An 18,473-nucleotide genomic window follows, 5' to 3' on the forward strand; every position below is an offset into this window, starting at 1 on the left:
CCAGGGGCCGCGACACACCCCCAGGGGCCGCGACACACCCCCAGGGGCCGCGACACACCCCCAGGGGCCGCGACACACCCCCAGGGGCCGCGACACACCCCCAGGGGCCGTAACACACCCCCAGGGGCCGCGACACACCCCCAGGGGCCGCGACACACCCCCAGGGGCCGCGACACACCCCAAGGGCCGTGACACACACCAGGGGCCGCGACACACACCAGGGGCCGCGACACACCCCCAGGGGCCGCGACACACCCCAGGGGCCGCGACACACCCCAGGGGCCGCGACACACCTCAGGGGCCGCGACACACCCCAGGGGCCGCGACACACCCCAGGGGCCGTGACACACCCCAAGGGCCGTGACACACCCTCAAGGGCCGTAACACACCCCAGAGACCGCGACATACACCCCAGGGGCCGTGACACACACCCCAGGGGCCACGACACACACCCCAAGGGCCGCGACACCCCCAGGGGGCGTGACACACCCCCAAGGGCCGTGATACACCCCCAAGGGCCGTGATACACCCCCAGGGGCCACGACACCCCCCCCCTTCAGGGGCCACGACACACGCCCCAGGGACCGCGACACACGACCCAGGGACCGCGATACCCCCCCCCCCCCCCCCCCCCAGGGACCAGTAAGACTCAGCGTGTGGGGACTGGTGAACTTTACCGTAATGTGAAGACAACCTACAGTTTGGATCCATACTGTGTTACCTGCAGAGTGCAATGTTTAACATTATTAAACCTCGGCAGACTCAAAACATTTTCTGGGTGCAAATATGTTACATTATTTGAACAAAAAAAAATAAACATTTTTTAATTCATTTTACGGTGTCATAATTTTCAATTGGGTGACATCTATGTATATACTGTTAATTCATGCATTTGGGTCTTCAGAGTCGAACGCAGGCCTAAAAGTAAGATGTCATTCAAATAGGATACTTACAGGAAAGTTTCTCAGAAGCACCAAACTGGTGCCCGAGTGAATGGGGGGAAAGCGCCAAGCCATTACAACTATATAGCACTGGGAATTGATCAGGATAAGGATTTGGGATGGAACGGGGGAAGGAATGGTGCCCAACCACTTAGACGGTCGGGGATTGAACGCCGACCTGCATGAAGGGAGACCGTCGCTCTACCGTCCGGCCCAAGTGCTTGGTAGTACTCGAGTGAGACTTACCTTACCCGGTGCAACTCCTCAGCAACAGCTGTTAGTCATTATTTTACCGAAAACAATCATGCAATCAATGCATTATTAATCTTACAACGAAACAGCCGTGGTAAATTCCATATAGGGGGTGTTGGAGGGGTCAGAGAGACCCATGACTAGTGGTGCAGATGATGAGGCCCGAGGGACCCATAACTAGTGGTGGAGGGGGGCGGAAAGACCCATGACTTGCGGAGGGGGTGAAGACCCCCCATGGGCTCCAAAATGCCTTATTATGATCAATAAACAAGTAGGCTACTGCCTGCCACAGCACCTGCCGCTCGTCGCCACCATTACCCAACATTTCCTCCACATCGACTTTTTTTGAGGTCTCTTGGTCCTTGGTCCGGAGTCAGCCAGTGACTGGTCACCCACTTCATTACATATATATTTACCTCTAAACCATACTTGTGTCTACTTCCTAACTTAATGAGAACAAAAACATTATAAATAAGACGGCCGAAAAGTGAAACTGTGAAAAGTGATGCCTTTCCGCTCTTATAAAATATCTGCAAGCAATAATTATGCAGCAATTTGGATGTTAATAAACGACTGAAGAGAGACAGGAGCCAGGAGTGGGATGAGCTTTATCAGCGGAAGTTCACACGATAGTAACCACCACCAGCAGCGGCGCCACACTCGCTCTACAAGCACTAACACCTACCTGTCTTACCCGTCAACTCGCCCGTCTAAACAACTGCTCAAATCTACCGACATATTTTTGCCACAAAGTTAAGCAACAAAGCTGTGATCCAACTGCCTGGTAAATATCCTTAATTCGTCAGTATTACTAAGCTTCATACATCCGTTTGGGAAAACCTGAGACCGAGAAAGATGTGCTGGTGCCTGAGGTGTCGTCGGAGAAGTGGAATGCCCAATTAAAGACGACAAACTCTCAAAAATGTCAAAATTTTCTTACCTTTTCTGTCCGCGGAGTGGCTTAGTTAGCAGACGACGAGGTTTGTCTGCAAATTACACATCCAATTCTCACTGTGAAGGACTTGAGAGCACGGTGCTGAAGCGCCACAGAGAGAGAGAGTACACACCCGACTCAGCGATATACAGACACCGCCGACACCCACCCACACCCTCACACTCTGAAGTAATGCACAGATATTCACTCGCACTACAATATGGCGCGAGCTCCAGTCCGCGATCGATTCGGTCCGTTCCGCCGGTCCCGTTTTCTTTTACAAATCTTGTTTCTAGAAAATTATTCCAGATATTTATTTTTGGCATTCGTTTGCGTATCGATAATAATAAGCGGTGCAAGAAATTTTGTTTTCATAATTGATGTGCTTTTGGACTGTTTTAAAGTGATCTTTTATGTTTTATACCGAAATACTCTTAAAACATATCTTTATATCTGGCAACTCGCTGCCGGTTCATTCCGGATTTCGCTGTTCATGCTCAACTTGCCGCTTTTCAAGCAACTTACTCAACTATGTCACGTGATGATGAATACTAATATTCTGGTCTCCTACTTTGCTAATTTTTAATATAAATAAACTCTTTTGGCACCTTAAGCGCCACCCTATTTGACCCCGCACCTGTCACTGTACAAATGTTGCTGTCTTCGTTAGAAATTATGAAACAATTTCGCTCTTACATACACCAATACGCATTTGTGCCAGAGCCATATATTTTAAATCTGAATATTTGTTCTGAATATTCAAGTAAACAAGCTGGTGATACCGAAATAAACAATATATCATAGTTGATTATTAATATGCTGCAAGTCGTCGTTGAAACAGATTGTTTTTAGGCAACAAAGCTGGGAAACTGGGTTAGTAGTAGTAACAAGAGCCGCCCGCGCTGCTGCTCCACTGGCCCAGCCCTTCACATCTGCCACACTGATGTTCACAAGTGTTCTCTACAGCTGTGAACCTCGCTAGTGCTCCACATCTGACGGCACTCCAGAAACTGTAGTTATTTCACACACACACACACACACTACGGGAATTAAACCTCATATAACTGGAAGACAGAAGAATTAGAGGGGGACATGATCACCACATACAACATTCTCAGAGGAATTGATAGGGTAGATAAAGAAAGACTATTTAACACAAGGGGCACACGCACTAGGGGGACACAGGTGGAAACTGAGTGCCCAAATGAGCCATAGAGATATTAGAAAGAATTGTTTCAATGTTAGAGTAGTAGACAAATGGAATGCATTAGGAAGTGATGAGGTGGAGGAAGACTCCATACACAGCTTCAAGTGTAGATATGATAGAGCCCAGTAGGCTCAGGAACCTGTACATTAGTTGACTGACTGTAGAGAGGCGGGACCGAAGAGCCAGAGCTCATCCCCCGCAAGCACAACTAGGTAAGTACACACACACTGGGGGGTCAGGTAGCTTAGCAGCCAGCGCGCAGTACTCGTAATTCTGTGGCCCGGGTTCCATTCTCGGACCAGGCAGAAACAAATGAGCAAAGTTTTTTTCATCCCGAATGCCCCTGTTATCTAGCAGTAAATAGGTATCTGGGAGTTAGACAGCTGTTACGGAGCTGCTTCCTGGGTGTGTGTGTGTGTGTGTGTGTCTGGAAAAAAAATAGTTAGTTGTTAGTAATAGATGATTGACAGTTGAGAGGCGGGACCAAAGAGCAAAGCTCAACCCCCGCAAGCACAACTAGGTGATTACACAGAAAAATAAGTCGGGAATCATTGCATTAGACAACCAGCAGCTGCAGGCACAAGTAGCGGAGTACAAATAGGTGAGTTCACTACACACCCAAATCCTCTTCCTCAACCTTTTACTGGTAATTATACTCCCTATACCCACAAAGTCAATGCGTTATTAATTTTCGAAAAACGGCGCTCAAAACCTGATGATGGACCCTACAGACACATCTAGAAGCGGAATCCACTTTTACACCCCATCCCTTCCCCTAAACCAACTTCCCCTCCCTACACAAACTTCTGATATACAAACTAACCATTACCAATTCCCCCGCCCTTTCTCCATGAACACCCTTACCTCTAAATCCCCATTCGCACACACGACTAACCCTACCTCGACCACTAACACCCCCCCCCACCTGGACCACTAGCACCCCCCCCCCACCTCGACCACTAACACCCCCCCCCCCCACCTCCTGTAAGGCCTCACGTCCCACGTAATATTTCCCGCCTGTCAGATATTTCATTTTTCACCTGAAGCCTCACATCTTGTCTTGTAAGATTTACCGTGTAGCATTAGTGCAGCTTATTGACGCTGCATCCTTCTCCCTGACCTGGAGCCTCTCCGACCTGGAGCCTCTCCGACCTCGAGCCTCTACGACCTGGAGCCTCTCCGTCCTCGAGCCTCTACGACCTGGAGCCTCTACGACCTGGAGCCTCTACGACCTGGAGCCTCTACGACCTGGAGCCTCTCCGTCCTCGAGCCTCTACGACCTGGAGCCTCTACGACCTGGAGCCTCTACGACCTGGAGCCTCTACAACCTGGAGCCTCTACGACCTGGAGCCTCTACGACCTGACAGGGTATTGTAGCCTCACTGGTGCAATGTGACGTTAAATTTTGACTAATTCAGATTCATCTCCCTGTGGCAGCAGCAGCGGGGCTCGAGCCCGGGCCCCAGGCGCAGCTCTGCCATTCTAACTTACCTGGTTTAACATGGTGACATGAAAGCATTACCAATATAAGGATAACTGTTGAAAATTAAGCACAAAGGAGTAACTTATCCTGCAGTTCTTAGGTCCACAAATATGGCTACGTTACGAAAGTATAAATTATGAATTTTCAGTTGTAAGCCATTCTGTGAGTACCGAGTTTGTAGGTATGATTGAAAGGACTTAAAACGGAACTAGAGAAGAGCCACAAGAGCACAAGGTCCACAGGTCCAAGTTCAAGTTCAAGTATGTTTATTGAGACAAGAAAGAACTACATCTCAAAGGGATAGAGTAGCTTAGGCTATTTCTACCCCCCTAGACAGGTCCACAGCAAGTGCGACTTGCTATGGTAGTGGGCGCGAGCTACTAGGAAAGACTGAGGGAACTGGACAGCACTATCACAATGGAGAGGAGGAGGAGGCACAGGGGAGACTTGATAGCGACATACTAGATTTCAAAGTGAACAAACTAATAGCCAAAGAATCAGTGTTCGAGCAACACCAGAACAAGTGAACTAAGCTGAGAACTAGAAACACAAACAAGTAGCACAGTGGACTAGGTACTTGGTTCATAACCCGTGTTCAATCCCCAGACAGGACAGAAACGTTTGAGCTCGTTTTCTTTCACCTAATGCCTGACAGTAAAATAGGTACATGGAAATTAGGCAGTTATTGTAGGCTGCATCGCAGTGATGCATGTGTGCGGGAAGATACATATTATAGACAAAAATATGTGAGTCAGTACATAAAATAACCGACGGTAAGCAAGGCAATGTCCGTGAACTACAGCTCGATCCTGGAGGTAAAAACAGGTAAATACAAATAAGTAAATACACACACACATACACAGTTTTAAATGTATATTTGATAGAGCCCAATAGGCTCAAGAATCTGTACGCCGGTTGACTGACAGTTGAGAGGCGGGACCAGAGAGCTAGAGCTCAACCCCCACAAATACAACTAGGTGAGTACACACACACACACACACACATACACACACACACACACACACACATGATGTGGTGGAGGCTGACTCCAAACACAGTTTCAAATGTAGATATGATAGAGCCCAGTAGACTCAGGAATCTGTACACCAGTTGAGAGGCGGGACCAAAGAGCCAGAGCTCAACCCCCGCAAGCACAACTCGGTGAGTACAACTCGGTGTGTACACACGGATGGAACATGAACAAGGGGACACAGGTGGAAACTTAGTACCCAAATGAGCCACAGAGACGTTAGAAATTTTTTTTCAGTGTTAGAGTAGTTAACAAATGGAATGCATTAGGCAGTGATGTGGTGGAGGCTGACTCCATACACAGTTTCAAATGTAGATATGATAGAGCTCAGTAGGCTCAGGGACCTGTACACCAGTTGATTGACAGTTGAGAGGCGGGACCAAAGAGCCAGAGCTCAACCCCCGCAAACACAACTAGGTAAGTACACACATTACCTAGCAGTAAATAGGTACCTGGGAGTTAGTCAGCTGTCCCGGGCTGTTTCCTAGGGTGTGTGTGGTGTGGGAAAAAAATAATAGTAGTTAGTAAACTGTTGATTGTCAGTTGAGAGGCGGGCCGAAAGAGCAAAGCTCAACCCCCGCAAACACAACTAGGTGAATACAACTAGGTGAATACACACACACAGTTTATAATACACTGAGTCAGTAAATTTCGACAACACACTGCCTGCTGCTGATGGAAGGTCTGCTGCCCTCAGGGGAATTGAAGCAACCAAATTGTGGTTGGTCCAGGCTGCCTTCCCATAGTCCTAACCCCACCCCCCATGCGTGACCCATCGTCCTAACCCCACCCCCCATGTGTGACTCATCGTCCTGACCCCACCCCCCATGCGTGACCCATCGTCCTGACCCCACCCCCCATGCGCGACCCATCGTCCTAACCCCACCCCCCATGTGTGACTCATCGTCCTGACCCCACCCCCCATGCGTGACCCATCGTCCTAACCCCACCCCCCATGTGTGACTCATCGTCCTGACCCCACCCCCCATGCGTGACCCATCGTCCTGACCCCACCCCCATGCGTGACCCATCATCCTGACCCCACCCCCCATGCGTGACCCATCATCCTAACCCCACCCCCATGCGTGACCCCGTCGTCCTGACCCCACCCCCCATGCGTGACCCATTGTCCTGACCCCACCCCCATGTGTGATCCATCATCCTGACCCCACCCCCCCATGCGTGACCCCCTCGTCCTGACCCCACCCCCATGCGTGACCCCGTCGTCCTGACCCCACCCCCATGCGTGACCCCGTCGTCCTGACCCCACCCCCATGCGTGACCACCCTCGTCCTGACCCCACCCCCATGCGTGACCCCGTCGTCCTGACCCCGTCGTCCTGACCCCACCCCCCATGCGTGACCCCGTCGTCCTGACCCCACCCCCATGCGTGACCCCGTCGTCCTGACCCCACCCCCTATGCGTGACCCATCGTCCTGACCCCACCCCCCCATGCGTGACCCCCCTCGTCCTGACCTTACCCCCATGCGTGACCCCGTCGTCCTGACCCCGTCGTCCTGACCCCACCCCCCATGCGTGACCCCGTCGTCCTGACCCCACCCCCCATGCGTGACCCCGTCGTCCTGACCCCACCCCCATGCGTGACCCCGTCGTCCTGACCCCACCCCCATGCGTGACCCCTCGTCCTGACCCCACCCCCATGCGTGACCCCGTCGTCCTGACCCCACCCCATGCGTGACCCCACCCCCCATGCGTGACCCCTCGTCCTGACCCCACACCCCCATGTCACCCTTCCCTCAGCACGGTGAGGTTCGCTCTCTCACTCTGTCTTCATAGCTGCTCTTGTTGTGGAATTTCTCAATCATCTTTACGTGCTTAATAAAGTTCCCCAGTGACACGACGCTACTGGTCCTCACGCGGGGCTCCTTCACGATATTCTCAGAATGTCTTATTTAAATTCCTGAAGCTCTTTATTGCGCCACCAGGGATTGTAGAGTTCTGGTTTATTGGTCCCCCAGGGATTGTAGAGTTCTGGTTTATGTTGGGTTTACCAGGGATTGTAGAGTTCTGGTTTATTGGTCCCCCAGGGATTGTAGAGTTCTGGTTTATGTTGGGTTTACCAGGGATTGTAGAGTTCTGGTTTATTGGTCCACCAGGGATTGTAGAGTTCTGGTTTATGTTGGGTTTACCAGGGATTGTAGAGTTCTGGTTTATTGGTCCACCAGGGATTGTAGAGTTCTGGTTTATGTTGGGTTTACCAGGGATTGTAGAGTTCTGGTTTATTGGTCCACCAGGGATTGTAGAGTTCTGGTTTATTGGTCCACCAGGGATTGTAGAGTTCTGGTTTATGTTGGGTTTACCAGGGATTGTAGAGTTCTGGTTTATGTTGGGTTTACCAGGGATTGTAGAGTTCTGGTTTATGTTGGGTTTACCAGGGATTGTAGAGTTCTGGTTTATTGGTCCACCAGGGATTGTAGAGTTCTGGTTTATGTTGGGTTTACCAGGGATTGTAGAGTTCTTAAGCAGTTTATTTATTGATGAAGATAGTATGTAGTGAAGATGATTACAGCGGTGAAGGGAAGGTAGTGAGGGGGGGGGGGTATGGTAGGTACTGAAGGGCAGGGAAGTGAAGAAATTTAGGAAAGGTAGTGAAGAGTGGGGAAGGTGACAACTGGTCCGCCTCACCTGCCACAGTGGGACCCTTCATCTCGTCTACCTCAGTAAGACCAACATAAACATTGTGTTGAAGAACGGTGAGGTAGAGAAGTGACACACTAACAAAACTGAGTGATTGTTATAAATGTCAGGGTGGAAGGTTGTTATGTGGTCTTCTCCACGCAATATGTGGCGACGGAAGGCAGGCAGAAGACATATTTGTCTTCCCATACAATCGTTTGAAGTTGGCACAGTGCCAAAAACAGCAATGTTTTGCACACTGATAATGCCAGGGATCACGTCAAGGAAGATTCGTGTCTATATGATGAAGCTCAGTATACCGTAAGACTTAAAACTATATCACAGAGAAAGCGCTCTTTACTGCGCTCATCTTTTATCTTATCTTATACTGCCCTTTAGCAGTATAAGCTCATCTTTTATCTCATCTTATACTGCGCTTTAGCGCTCATCTTTTATAATTTGGGTTGGCCAGATACACTAAGGTGTTAGGAGTGCTGGTAGGACCAGTGCTTACTGTTAGTTTCGTGCTATACACAGACCCTTTCTGGTTTGGAAATAAGTGTTTCCTTGTTCAACTGCGACACCGTCGCTGACGGCCGTGTTGAGCAGAGAAGCAGTCTACTAACGGCAGTGTAAGTTAATCATGGCGGCCTGGGGCATACATCGTCAGGGACAGGCAGACACCAGTTGTTCCGTTAGTTGTCTTGCTTGGGTTTGTACGCTGCTGATTTGGCTCAAAGGTTGTGTAATCTTCACGGTGTGGCAAATCAGCAGAACGGGGAGGGCCTTCAGTGATTTTGTACTATAATGTATTGTACGTCGAGCCAGAACTTGATAAATATAACGCTGTTTTTTTTTTTGTTTTTTTTTTGCAGGGACATTCCTGCGCGGGCCTAAGCTGGTCATATTTATCAAGTAGCAATATATCTCCCGCTTAATGGCATCTTGAGAAAAACTGGCTCCATCACAGTAGAACGATAATATAAACAATTATGTTTCACGAGTAACTGAAGTGAACATTTTAGAGCAATTGTCCGAGATAATGTTTTTAATGTTAGTGCCCCGCTGGCCTCCGGCCCGCCTGTTGGTCGACCACCGGCGCCTGCCACAATGATTTCATCAGTGTTGCCGACTTAGAGGCCCCGGGGTTCCTGAGGACACCGTCTCTGAAACCTAAGTAGTTCCCCCCCCCCCCCCCCCCCCAATGCTCCCCTCAGTAGGCCTATATGTGAAGCAAAATTCAGTGTTAATAGAATAAAAAACTAATTAAAGGCGACTTCAACATATATTAACAAAACATTTTGGTAATATATGTTGAAGTAAATTCGAGAAGCCCTCAGCCAGAAGGACTCCCGTCTGGTGCTTACTCTTGAAAGACAACCTATACAATGTACCCACTGCTCACAGCGCTCCAGCAGCTCCTGTATTATGAATGACATTCCCAGTGGAAAACAACTCGCAGACGACCTTACTGTAGAAGACGACCAGTGCGTTCTCGCCCTGGCGCCAAGATTATTATATCAGCAGTCTGACTCGTTATGTGTCCGGCGGCCAGACTCACTCTCCACCAACAAGCCGCCAACAGCTTGGCTTCCACACCGTCAGCCGCTCCATCTTCACAGTTATTATCGTTAAACAACACTCGAAGGAAAATATGGTAACGAGTAACCAAAAATAAAACTTTAAATACGAGGCTGTATAGTGACGTACACATATTCCTAATATTGGACATTAAACATACATCATGGTCACGAGGATAAAAATAGACTGTACATTTTAATTATCACACAGCTGGGCGCCATGACTACACATTGCTGATGACTTGGAGATCCGTCGCTTTCAGCCACCTGCCCAACCCGACATTGTCAATTACTGTATGTCACGTTGTCTCGTGATTTGTGCTTCATTAACTGTGTGCGTTTACGCATTTTTTAATGTTGTTCTATCAGACCCGAAAGTTGAGCAAGGCATAAACTCAAAGCATACTATGTGACAATGGGTGAACTAATTCTACACAGACTTGACGCATTATTAATCTTACTGCTTTTTGCGTGGGTGGAGGGCCGAGCCTCGCCTTCACTAGGCTGCCCGGTAAGACACGAAAGAGGCAGTAGGTGAGGACAATAATGATGGACACGAGGAAAACTAATTTTCCCTTTAATTAATATGCCTCTGGTGCTCCTCACACTGGCCTCCATGAAGTGTGCAGCGCTTTATTATTTGTGGAACTCATACCAGACCTGCAGCTTCATTATGCACACCCAGTCAATGTTCCCCATTTGTCGGTGTATAGGTCCTGATTATACTTGCTGGTTGGTCAGTGAACTCTTGCGTGGACTAATAACCCTCCCGAAGTTTATGAAACCAAACAACAAACTTATCTAGTTATATATATATATATATATATATATATATATATATATATATATATATATATATATATATATATATATATATATATGTTGTACCTAGTAGCCAGAACGCACTTCTCGGCCTACTATGCAAGGCTCGATTTGCCTAATAGGCCGAATGATTTCCTTTATTTTCAATAAATTGTTTCCTATTGGTTTATTTTAAATATTATTATTATATTATATTAAGAACATAAATTATTGATTTAGTTATGTTAGTTTAGGTTAGGTTAAGATAGGTTAGGTTAGGTAGGGCAGGTCATATATCTACGTTAGTTTTAAATCAAACTTAAAAAAATTAGCTCAAACATAATGAAATGAATAACTATCATTTCATAAGAAAAAACTTGAAAAATATTAAAATTCTGGAAAACTTGGCTTATTAGGCAAATCGGGTCTTGCATAGTAGGCCAAGAACTGCGTTCTGGCTACTAGGTACAACATATTATATAATATATATATATATATATATATATATATATATATATATATATATATATATATATATATATATATATATATATTACACCTCTGACTGGAAGAAGGGGGACCCATAGCCTCGGAGGAAACCACACATAACGCATTGGAGGGAATGTGGGTCCCCTCCAATACAGTTTCTGTGTGCTTTTCTCCTACCACCCCCTTCCCCTTTTTTTTTCCTTTATTGTGTATTTAAAGGTTACAAAACATACAAGACAAATGCCTAAAGGTTATGGATCTCTTGAAGCTTCTCCGCTTCTGGACAGGAACCGAGGACGCAGCAAGCATTTCCCCTCTGGATCGCCACACTGAGACGCTGAAACAAAAAACTGGAAGCCCTTGGGTCTCTGGTGACGTCAATGAGCTTGGAACCCAATTCCTTGAGAAATCCCATGACTGGGCATCTATTTACTGATATGTGAACAACGGCATTAGTCGATCCGAAACTCGCCAAACTATTTTTGTCCCGTCCGGGATTCAAACCTGGAATTCCCGATTGCGAGTCGAGAACGAACCCGTCTAGTATACTACAGGGAACATAATATTTTGAGATGTTATAATGTTCAATGTTTTGATATACAGTATAGCTCATATCATCATCCTCGGGAACCTGATAAAATGCACAGATAAAACATAAAATACTGTAAAAAAAAAGTGGTTGAAAGAATATAATACAAAACTAATAAGATACATGCAACAAAAATTTACCTTAAAAGTTAATTAAGCGATATTGTATCTTACTTTGTTGTCTCCTTTTTCTAGAACCTTCTGATCATTATAAAGTCTTGTTTGGTCTTACAGAACAATAACTAGTATGGCAAGATAACATAACATTAGAACAAGAGAGGGCACCGTGGTGCTCACCGTACAGGCCGGAGAGGGAGAACAAGAGAGGGCACCGTGGTGCTCACCGTACAGGCCGGAGAGGGAGAACAAGAGAGGGCACCGTGGTGCTCACCGTACAGGCCGGAGAGGGAGAACAAGAGAGGGCACCGTGGTGCTCACCGTACGGGCCGGAGAGGGAGAACAAGAGAGGACACCGTAGTGCTCACCGTACAGGCCGGAGAGGGAGAACAAGAGAGGGCACCGTGGTGCTCACCGTACGGGCCGGAGAGGGAGAACAAGAGAGGACACCGTAGTGCTCACCGTACAGGCCGGAGAGGGAGAACAAGAGAGGGCACCGTGGTGCTCACCGTACAGGCCGGAGAGGGAGAACAAGAGAGGGCACCGTGGTGCTCACCGTACAGGCCGGAGAGGGAGAACAAGAGAGGACACCGTGGTGCTCACCGTACGGGCCGGAGAGGGAGAACAAGAGAGGGCACCGTGGTGCTCACCGTACAGGCCGGAGAGGGAGAACAAGAGAGGACACCGTGGTGCTCACCGTACGGGCCGGAGAGGGAGCACGAAACAAGTCACAAACGATTACAACTAAAAACGGTTCAAAGAAAACAATTATTATTATTAACATCTTTATTGACAAAATTAATTTAAATTTTGGCTAATCTGAGGATTTCGATAAAGTCTTATTAAAGTGAGGATAATGGTGGTATTCACTGTCACGCAGGACAGAGGGTCCTACACAAGACAATAGGTCTAAACTGTAGGCTGAAGCACATATATATCACGGTTACAATCAATGTTTTAATGTATGGATATGTGAAAACAACTTTCTACTGTGCACTGCCACACAAGGGCAGGGATGGGTTCATAACTGATGCAGCTTAAAAGTAATATAAATAAAAATTGTTCTTCATTCTTTAAAATGGACAAGCAAATTTTGGATAAATTGTTAGGATGTCGTCCAGAACACCTGAGTCAATAAAATAGTTACACAGTTGGTGGTACAAGAGGTCAGAAGGTCTAAAGTCCTTTACGGTTTCACATTCATCAATATAGTGTTCTAGTGAATGCATTAAACGTTTATCACAGAGTTTACAATCTGAATATTCTGGTAGTGGCTCAGCCTCACTAACCTGCCAGATGTGTCTATAGCCAAGGCGAATTCGCGCAATGACTACATCACATTGCCTGGTCCGGTTACTGTGCTGACCATACAAATACCTATTATTACAAAACTTGTCATAACTTTCAATACTGCAGCTTTCAGGTCTCTGGGCATTTCTTAGTTCTTCTAAATCTGAATTAATTTCTTTAATTTGTATGTTTCTAATAATTGCATTAGATAGTCCAAAGTCATAATCAACAAGCCTCATTGGCCAATCGATCTACAAAGTCATGTTTTCCAACTCCAACATGGGATAGGATATCTTGAGACTATCTTGAGATGATTTCGGAGCCCGGTCCTCGACCAGGCCTCAGCCCGTGACAGCTAACACCTAGGTACCTATTTTACTGCTAGGTAACAGGGGCATAGGGTGAAAGAAACTGTGCCCATTGTTTCTCGCCGGCGCCCGAGATCGAACCCGGGACCACAGGATCAGAAGTCCAGCGTGCTGTCCGCTCGGCCGACCGGCTCCCTTTAAGGACCGGCTCCCGGGATCCACACAAATTGAAAACAAAACAAAAGAGGAGACCCGAGGAAATTGATGCTTTAACGTACATTGGGGAACAGAAAGTTGTACGGAATTCAGAGAAGTTTATTTAGTCTGATATATATAAGCTCTCTAGTGTCCTTAGATCAAGTCTGTTGGGAGATCTAGCTACAAATTTTAAGTTTCTTGTCTTTAATTCAAATTCAATTGTATGATTCCCAACGAGGGAATGAGGTGGTTTGAGAAGAGGAAAGGAGTTCATATATGCAGGCCAAGCTTCGATGCTCATAAATTCTAATATAAAAGTTACGAAATTCACTTCCAAAAAGTCTGATATTAGAGATGAAACATGTGTAGAAGGTAAACAATATTAGTCTGATATTAGAGATGAAACATGTGTAGATGGTAAACAATATTAGCACAACGAGATGGAAAGGACATTTTTAAATTTAAACCATTTACCAATAATATTAGAACTTATAAAAATCAATGTGAAATTAATCTGGGGATAGTTACACTGAAGCAGAATGGTTAACTGTTTCCTAATTAGTAACTCAAATATCCATAAAAAGGGAGACATAGTTAATATCTTTAAGAACCATGAACCATCACTATAAATAAATATATCTTTGATATCCCCAGATTCAAACTAGTAGTAGGCATCCATCAGTCTCAGGAGACTATGGAGTTGTGCTCTGGTTGTCGGTCTGGAGTAGCCTCTCCAGGGCGCAAAGCCAGGGTAGCTTAATACGGAGAAGCTGTTACCCAAGCAGCAGGTACATTATTCAAAAACTCCCCAAAAAGAGAAACTTCTAAATTGAAAAAGAATTAATTTGGACAAATACACAACAACAAATTCAGATTTACAAAGCATATCTATAAATTGCAGTTTTAACCAAATTTTATTTCAACAAAGGTGGAAGAAGGGACAGATAGGTAAGGCCCTAACCCAGTCCAAGTGTGGTTACTGTAAACACTAGTAACAACTCCATCACTACTATTAGACATCAACACATCTAAGAGAGGCAGCGTCCCAGCATTCTCATTCTCAACTGTAAACTTTTCTTAATGTTATAGAACATAGACGAAACTCTTGGTGATACTGGATTAAGCGAGAACAAGCCAGGGATAGTATAAATTAAGACATCCTGTGACAAAGATTTCATCCACTTCACACTGCGTCCTTAAACTGAATTCACAAAAGTACAATTTATAAAATTTAGAAGATAATTAAATTTTGTTATAAAAATTACAACATCCTACAAAAAACTGACAGAATTTTTTTTACGAGCTTAGGTATAGCAGCAGTGGTGAAAGTAGTTTGAGCAGGCCAACAGGGGTACTCACCGAGTTGTGCTTGCGGGGGTTGAGCTCTGGCTCTTTGGTCCCGCCTCTCAACTGATGTACAGGTTCCTGAGTCTACTGGGCTCTATCATATCTACATTTGAAACTGTGTATGGAGTCAGCCTCCACCACATCACTGCCTAATGCATTCCACCTGTTAACTACTCTGACACTGAAAAATTTCTTTCTAACGTCCCTGTGGCTTATTTGGGTACTCAGCTTCCACCTGTGTCCCCTTGTTCGCGTCCCACCCGTGTTAACAAGTTTATCCTTATCTACCCTGTCAATTCCTCTGAGAATTTTGTAGGTAGTGATCATGTCTCCCTTACTCTTCTGTCTTCCAGTGTAAGTGACCATGAAGCTATGTAAGCAGGGGCGTCATGCACCAAGGGAAGGGTGCACTACAGAGCACTTGTACTAGGGCTGTAGCTCAGGAGAACAGAGATGTCAGGTGAAAGCAAACGGTGCACAAAGTACGCTTCTGTCCTACCGCAGGAATCGAACCCCGGACCTTTGGGCTGCGATCCGACTGCCCCTAGCACTATACCAAACAAATGCTAGTTTATAAAGTGTTAAGTCATACAGTATACAGTAAGAACTTCTCCTGCAACAGGCACATAATGAGAAGACGACCCAGGCGTCACGGTGGGTCGTCCTCCTGCTCCACAACATTCCTCTCACCTCATTCATGTTTATACTGTGTAAGTTATGGCCCATGTTACTGTGGTGGTGTGGCGCTGGTCGCCTGCCTGTGGTGGTGTAGCACTGGTCGCCTTCACTTGTGAAGTGGCGATGGTGACTCACCATACCACCGACGCCACCAAATCACCAGCAGTTTTCAGTGAGCACAATCATTATCACTGCTCGTGGCTGCTGCTGCAGCTGCCACGAACTAGAAGTTTTCGTCCCATGCCGGCCGGAGTGCAGGCAGAGGCGCCGTCTGGACTGGTATCCGTCACTCGCCCATATATCCTGTCTACAAGCCCATATATCCTGCCTATCCTGACCCCATACATACCCTGCTTACCTAGCCCTATTATCACCCATCCTCCAAGGCACATCTCGTAGATTTCCTATCCTGCCATTCGTCCAACATCTCATCCAGAGCATTATGTCCAACCCTGGCCGACTTTTCTATCGTTGTCTACTCATTGGGTATCCTGCCCATCCTCACGCAGAAAATGTTTGGAATACAAGATTGGAGTGATTGGAAAGATTGGAGTGATTGGAAAGATTGGAGAGAGAGAGAGAGAGAGAGAGAGAGAGAGAGAGAGAGAGAGAGAGAGAGAGAGAGAGAGAGAGAGAGAGAGAGAGAGAGAGAGAGAGAGAGAGAGAGGGAGAGAGAGAGAGAGAGAGAGAGAGAGAGAGAGAGAGAGAGAGAGAGAGAGAGAGAGAGAGAGAGAGAGAGAGAGAGAGAGAGAGAGAGAGAGAGAGAGAGAGAGAGAGAGAGGGAGAGAGAGAGAGAGAGAGAGAGAGAGAGAGAGAGAGAGAGAGAGAGAGAGAGAGAGAGAGAGAGAGAGAGAGAGAGAGAGAGAGAGAGAGAGAGAGAGAGAGAGAGAGAGAGAGAGAGAGAGAGAGAGAGAGAGAGAGAGAGGAGAGAGAGAGAGAGAGAGAGAGAGAGAGAGAGAGAGAGAGAGAGAGAGAGAGAGAGAGAGAGAGAGAGAGAGAGAGAGAGAGAGAGAGAGAGAGAGAGAGAGAGAGAGAGAGAGAGAGAGAGAGAGAGAGAGGGAGTTTAATTATTAATAAAGACAGTATGGAGAGAAAATGATTACATTGATGAAGAGCAAGTGGTTATGGGTTGGGAAAGTAGTTAAGGTCAGAAAAGTCCATGTAGGGTAGGGAAGGTGGTGAAGGGTAAGGAAGGTGGTGAAGGGTAGGGAAGGTGGTGAAGGGTAGTGAAGGTGTAGTTAAGATAGAATGATGCTTGTTCTAATAAAGATATTAGAGTAAGGATGACAATATCTAATACAAAATACCAACCCGTCCTCTTACAAATAATGTCGCTTTTCCCTCGTATGCGAACTAAGGCTAAAAATTACCCTACTAGATAGAAAATGGAAGCGGCTGGCGAAAGTGACGTCCTGTCCCGTTTTCTGTTTTGGGTCCTCTGGCTTAGTCTGTTAGGTTAGAAAAGGACACTTTAAATTAACAGTTTTATGACGTTTTGAAACAAGAAAACTAAACCTTGCTATTTTGGGGGCATTTCATTTGGAAAATAAATTTCCAATTTCTAGTACGTTAATTTTTGGCCGTAGCGCATACGAGGGAAAAGCGACGTTATTTGTAAGTGGACGAGTAAACAATAGTTACAGTGATGAAGACAGTGTGTAGTGAAGCTGGACAAAGTGATGAAGACAGTGTGTAGTGAAGCTGGACAAAGTGATGAAGACAGTGTGTAGTGAAGCTGGACAGTGATGAAGACAGTGTGTAGTGAAGCTGGACAAAGTGATGAAGACAATGTGTAGTGAAGCTGGACAGTGATGAAGACAGTGTGTAGTGAAGCTGGACAAAGTGATGAAGACAGTGTGTAGTGAAGCTGGACAAAGTGATGAAGACAGTGTAGTGAAACTGGACAAAGTGATGAAGACAGTGTAGTGAAGCTGGACAGTGATGAAGACAGTGTAGTGAAGCTGGACAGTGATGGAGACAGTGTACACTTGAGCACTTTGCAGTGTGGAAGCCACACGTCAGCTGCAGCAACTGGGGTGAGCACCGGACACGTCCTCCCCGGCAGCAGTCTCCGGGAATCAATGAAGTGAAAATTCCTGCTGCAGAGACTCCGGAGGTGGTAGTAGTGGTGGTAGTTGATGATGATGGATGCTGGTGGGTGTAGTGGTAGCAGATAGTAATGGTATTGGCGATAGTTAGAGATGGATAGTGATGATATGTGTGTGGGAGGTAGTGGTGATGGTGTGGGAGGTAGTGGTGATGGTGTCAGTGGTTGATAAGTGGTTATGTGGTGGTAGGTCTGCCACCAGACCCTCACAACACTCCCCCAGCCTCACCTGGCCACTAGACATGGAGACACCTCACAGTACAGTCATCCCGGTGAGCTTCCGGCCCACAACTATGAAGCCACAAATATTACCAGTCCACGCCGAACACAAGGGGAATTGAAATTGAAATTGAAATAAGTTTATTGAGGTAAAATACACACAAAGGGATGAGGTAGCTCAAGCTATTCTCACCCCGTTCAGTACATCGTGTTCATACATACATAGACACATATCACAAACAATAAACATATTGCCGAACATTCTGA

At 46.5% G+C, this 18,473-nt stretch overlaps 1 protein-coding gene across 28 annotated transcripts in view; it reads right to left on the minus strand.

The window, feature by feature from the left end:
- Cadps (calcium-dependent secretion activator 1) overlaps positions 1-2,392 on the minus strand; it is a 537,366-nt gene extending 534,974 nt beyond the window's left edge. For 13 of the 28 annotated variants that reach the window (XM_069317990.1, XM_069317986.1, XM_069317987.1 and 10 more), the window contains exon 1: positions 2,134-2,390. The gene's annotated coding sequence lies outside the window, so the exon portion shown is untranslated. Of the gene's footprint in view, positions 1-2,133 lie in introns of all 28 variants that reach the window. The other 15 variants (XM_069317999.1, XM_069317995.1, XM_069318006.1 and 12 more) reach the window with 5 other exon arrangements.
- Positions 2,393-18,473: the final 16,081 nt, after the last annotated feature.

This window comes from Procambarus clarkii, chromosome 89, assembly GCF_040958095.1.
Source record: "Procambarus clarkii isolate CNS0578487 chromosome 89, FALCON_Pclarkii_2.0, whole genome shotgun sequence".
In the NCBI taxonomy this organism is placed as follows: domain Eukaryota; kingdom Metazoa; phylum Arthropoda; class Malacostraca; order Decapoda; family Cambaridae; genus Procambarus; species Procambarus clarkii.